At 44.9% G+C, this 5,652-nt stretch overlaps 1 non-coding gene across 1 annotated transcript; it reads right to left on the reverse strand.

Annotated features, from left to right (window-relative positions):
• Nucleotides 1–5,118: 5,118 nt before the first annotated feature.
• Nucleotides 5,119–5,190, reverse strand: trnag-ucc (transfer RNA glycine (anticodon UCC)). Its single transcript has one exon. It is a non-coding gene; the product is annotated as a tRNA-Gly (tRNA).
• Nucleotides 5,191–5,652: the final 462 nt, after the last annotated feature.

Consider the following 5,652-nt stretch of genomic DNA (forward strand, 5'->3'; position numbering starts at 1 on the left):
TTGCCAACTGTCCATTACTTTTTGACTTCCGATAGCTTGCAAACTAACCTAATTGGCAGTGCTGCCTGGCAGTCTCCACCGTTCATGCGCTTTTCACACAGCAGGGAGTGCATTAGTTTTATTAACTTTGTAAATCCTGAGTTCAATCCACAGAAAAGATATAAGGACCTGTGAAGCTTTTTTCCATGTCTCACTTCATCTTTCCATCTTTGCTAAACACCAAAATCAAAAACTTTTGCTTACTGCATCACACCAAAATATTTGCTGCTCTTTGATCTTTCTTTATCGAAGCTGAGGATTGACGTGGGTTCTGGATTTGCTGAAAACTGACACCATTTTTGTTTCGTGACAATTCCCCAAGGTAAAAATGTGAGTGGAGAATGCGGGCATCGATCCCGCTACTTCTCGCATGCTAAGCGAGCGCTCTACCATTTGAGCTAATTCCCCTCCTTAGCGAATCCACTTGCCCTTCACAATAGTCGCTTCACACTCGCCTCCAAACAGCGCCACGTATTGTCACCTCCCTGAATTTTCTCAACACTTTGCTCCAATCCGCGGTATCGAGTATTCGGAAGTGAGCAATCGCAGAACGGAAAGGCACAGTAATCGTGAATGATGCCGAGAAGAGCCCGAGCCTGCGGAACGCAGACGAGGTTATCGGACAAGAACAGCAGCCCGAGCTTGAGGAAACAGCGAGAGCTCTGTCTGTCTGACTGACTGAGGGGAGGCTTTTTGCCTGAAAGTGAGTGCAGTTTGACGTGTTGTTACTCAAAAGCACTCCCTGCTGGTGAGCAGAGGCAAGTGCTCGAGCAAAACAGCCGGTTTCGGGCAGACACAAAAAGCTTTCAGGTTTCAGAAAGGAAAGGAGGTCTCCTGTGCCTCAGCGCCAACATGTTAAGCTGTCGGCTGTCTGTAAAGTAAAGAAAACGGCCATAAGCTGATTTCTGCTTACTCCAAAAGCACGTTCGCTCGTTCCAACCAGAAAGCTAAGGATGATTTTTATCTGTTAATACTATTACAGTCCTCCGCTGTACCAGCTGAACGATCGAAGGGAAGCAGCAAAGATTGCTCTCTTTGGTAAATATTCACTGTGCGCCTTTTGACACTCCCGGACTCGTGGAGTCACATGTGCATGACCGAGACTGACTCGGTTCCTTTCAGACCGCAGCGCTGTGGGAGTGTGAGCTGCTCCTTTCTCTGCACACCCTTTGCCAGTGTAGAAGTGGAGATCGTGTCTTATGGCAAACCAGAATATTGTCTGGTGAACTACTACCTGATTGGATTGTTTTTGCAAACTGTCCATTACTTTATGACTTCAGGTAGCTTGCAAACTGACCTAATTGGCAGTACTGCCTCGCAGTCTCCACCGTTCGTGCGCTCTTAACACAGCAGGGAATGCATTCGTTTTATTAACTTTGTAAACCCTGAGTTCAATCCACAGAAAAGACATCAGGACATGTGAAGCTTTTTTCCATGTCTCAATTCATCTTTGCATCTTTGCTGATCACCAAAATCAAAAACTTTTGCTTACTGCAGCACACCAAAAGATTTGCTGCCGCTTGACCTCTCTTGATCGAAGCTGAGGATTTCCGTGGGTTGTGGATTTGTTGAAAACTGACACCATTTTTGTTTCGGGACAATTCCCCAAGGTAAAAAAAGTGAGTGGAGTATACGAGCATCGATCCCGCTGTTTCTCACACACTAAGCGAGCGCTTTACCATTTGAGCGAATTCCCCAGTTACTGTCAGAAGATTGCCCTTCACAATGGTCGCTTCACACTCGCCTCCAAGCAGCGTCACGAATTGCCCCCTCCCTGAATATATTCAATACTTTGCTCCAATCGGCGGTATCGCGTGTCAGCAAGTGAGCAACAGCAGAACGGGAAGCCACAGTGAGCGGCCTTGATCTAACTGCTGCTTTTTCCAAAATCACATTCGCTGCTTGGAGCCGGAATTCAACCAGCAACCTCTGGGTGACTCTGCTTTGTTTTCCACAATAATCCTCTGTTCTCCCAGCTGAGCGATCGAAGGGAAGCAGCAAAGATCCTTCTGTTTGGTGATTGTTCACCGTTTTTAACACCCCGACTCGTGCAGTCACGTTGGCCTGACGGAGATTTACTCGGTACCTGCCCTTCACAGTAGTTGCTTTGCACTCGTCTCCAAGCAGCTCCATCACCAGCAGAGAAATCTTGCCTTGGGTTAGCCCCTCCCTGAATACTTTCAATACTTTGCTCCAATTCGCGGTATCGAGTATTCGGAAGTGAGCAATCGCAGAACGGAAAGGCACAGTAATCGTGAATGATGCCGAGAAGAGCCCGAGCCTGCGGAACGCAGACGAGGTTATCGGACAAGAACAGCAGCCCGAGCTTGAGGAAACAGCGAGAGCCCTGTCTGTCTGACTGATGGGAGGCTTTTTGTCCTGAAAGCGGTTTGACGTGTTGTTACTCAAAGGCACTCCCTGCTGGTGAGCAGCGGCAAATGCTCGAGCAAAACAGCCGTGTTCGGGCAGACACAGAAAGCTTTTAGGTTTGAGAAAGGAAAAGAGGTATCCTGTCCCTCAGCACCAAAATGTTAAGCTGTAGGCTGCCTGTAAAGTTAAGAGAACCGTCTTGAGCTCATTGCTGCTTCCTCCAAAAGCACGTTCGCTAGTTCCAAACAGAAACCTAAGGATGACTTGCTGCCTCACTTGCTGAGGATTACCAGCATTTTCTCTTTATATTTCACATTTCCAGCATCCGCATTATTTCGCTTTTGATTGAATAAACCTCGTCCTTCTAAACCCCATCACAGAATTATCAGCAAGCGGCGTTTACAATGGTGGATGACCTTACCCAGAATGCCGCGCGCGGTAGAATACGGTCTATCTCCATTCGAAGGGGCGCAATGCGCAGGCGCTGCAAGGGCCGCTGGCCGGAGAAATCAGCACCTTGGAGAGATAGAGGGGTTCCTGTGGCGCGGGGGATTGTGGGCCCTCCAGCCGCCATTAGTCGCAGGTTGTGGGTCAGTGTTTTATTGCCTGCGGAGCGCACAGAACCGTTTCTGGAAATGCAGACTGAGAAATTCAGAGCGGGTTTGCTGAACAGACACTGACCGGACAATGTAGAACATAGTTTCTCAAACTATTTTTCTCGTGACCCAGTTGAAGTTGAACACTTCCCGCAGGATCCCAAATAATAATTTCAGACTGGAGTTTTCATCAAATCCCAATAAAGGTCAGTCCATGCTCGCTCTTCACTTCACTTCAAGTAATAACTAAAATTAGACATCGACGTTGCTTGAAAAACATTTTAAATACAGTATAAATACAGTAAAAGAAGATCAGGTTGAGTTTCACTTACTTAATGTGAGGGGTGGGTCTGTCAGTTGTTCATGATCTCGTTCCAATCTGGATCACAGGATGAAAGTGCTTCACGCATATCAGGTGCGCTGTTGAGTTTCTTTCTCTTGTTTTTAACCTTGTCAAAGTCGAAAATCCCAGTTCGCACAGGTAGGTTGTTGTGAACGGCAGCAACAACAGAGCAGTATTCATAACAGAGGATATACTTTGAAAGCACTGATCCAAAAAGATGACAAACTGAATGACTTGTGGCGTGTTTTCAGTGTGCTCACAGGTTAGTCACACCGGCTCGTTTTCTTGCTCAGGCATCAAGTTTAGCTTCATTATTGATTCAGGATTTTCGAAAGCAAAAGGATCTTTCACCCAACGCTTTTCCTTCAAATTTTCAAATCCCTCTGCAGGGAAGTAGCGACTAAAATGGTCAGACAGAGCAGCGAGATGCAACTGTGTGACTCATTTCATTTCATTCCCTTTTTCTTCATTGATGCTGTTCTCCTCAATGTGTTGTAACAGTGTGAAGCAGTAAATGAGCTCCGCTCCCATTTCTGAGCATAACTCTTCAAAAACCCTGCAGTTCAGTGAGCTTCCTTTAATGAAAAACCCCTTCTCATTCCAAGCCATTATAGAGAGTGCGGTGCCCAAAACTGAGCACTGAACTCTAAATGATGCCGAACCAGAGCTCTGTATAACGGTGACATAACTTCCACTGCTTTTTATTCGAATTCCCTTGAGATAAAGATCAAAATTTAATCTCCATTTTAATATTTTTATAGTGATTTAGTAATCACTTTTAGTGATTTCTACACTTGGACCCCTAAATCGCTCTCCTCCCCCACATTTCCTTGCTTCTTGCCATTTAGAAAATACACTGATCGATCGTTTTAAGGTCCAAAGGGATGACCTCACACTTCCCCACGTTGAACTCCATCTGCCACAGTTTTACCCACTCACTTAATCTATCAATGTCCCTTTGCAAATTTCTGCTCCCATCGACAATGTTTACTGTGCTACCTAAATTGTCATCAGCACACTTGGAAATAAACCTCTCTGCATAAGAACATAAGAAATAGCAGCAGAATAGGCCAAATGGCCCATCGAGCCTGCTCCGCCATTCAATAAGATCATGGCTGATCTTCGATCTCAACTCCACTTTCCCGCCCGATCCCCATATCCCTTGATTCCCCTCGAGTTCAAAAATCTATCGATCTCAGCTTTGAATATAACTCAACGACTGAGCATCCACAGCCCTCTGGGGTGTAGAGAATTCCAAAGATTCACAATCCTTTGAGTGAAGAAATGTTTCCTCATGTCGGTCCTAAATGGCCGAGCCCTTATCTTGAGACTATGAGCTCGAGTTCTTGACTCTCCAGCCAGGGGAATCAGACTCTCAGCATCTACACTGTCAAGCCGTCCACGAATTTTATACATTTCAATGCGATCACCTCTCATTCTTCTAAACTCCACCGAATATTGGCCAATTTTACACAATATTTCCTCATACCACAATTGCAGCAAGACCTCCTTACTCTTATATTCCAACACCCTTACAATAAAGGCTAACATATCATTTCCCTTCCTCACTCTCATTAGACCCTTGGTAACTCAGTATTTCCAGCATGTTTTTCCTCTTTTCCTTCTGTAGGGAAAAGAAATGAAGGTTGAAAACATTTTACGATAATTACACTCGATTATGTTTTGGAAATAATATCCAATTGAACTGCATGAAATTCGATTATAAACTTAAGAGTTTCTGATGGAAATAAACGAATAAGAACACTTAGCTGCGATGGCTGGGAATCGAAGCCGGGTCAACTGCTTGGAAGGCAGCTATGCTCACCACTATACCACCATCGCTAAAAATAATCAACAATAAAATAGTTCCCAAACATCAGATCCTGACCAGACACTGCAGACTGTTGGATTTTGTTCTTCATTTTCACTGGTTTCTGACGGATCCTTTCTCGCTCTGTTGCAGTTCCTGTTTCCGCCCAGTAGATTTCACCAACCCCCAATCAATGGAAATTCCACACCAGCCAGTAATTCTTCACCTGATATCGGACTGAAGAGACAGTCGATACCTGCAATACTTGACCAGCTGGAAATACATTTTACCACAGCTCACATCAGCCATTGAGTAAAGTTAAATAATTACATTAAATCATTACAGAGACCTGACCACCAACTGGGCAGGAATGGCAGCTTAATATTCAAGTCTATAAGATCTTTAGAAAGGACAGGGAAATAGGGAAAGGAGGAGGAGCAGCAATATTACGAAAAGGACAATATTACAGCAGTTCAAAGATAGAATATCAGTGA

Source organism: Heptranchias perlo, unplaced genomic scaffold, assembly GCF_035084215.1.
Source record: "Heptranchias perlo isolate sHepPer1 unplaced genomic scaffold, sHepPer1.hap1 HAP1_SCAFFOLD_55, whole genome shotgun sequence".
Lineage (NCBI taxonomy): Eukaryota > Metazoa > Chordata > Chondrichthyes > Hexanchiformes > Hexanchidae > Heptranchias > Heptranchias perlo.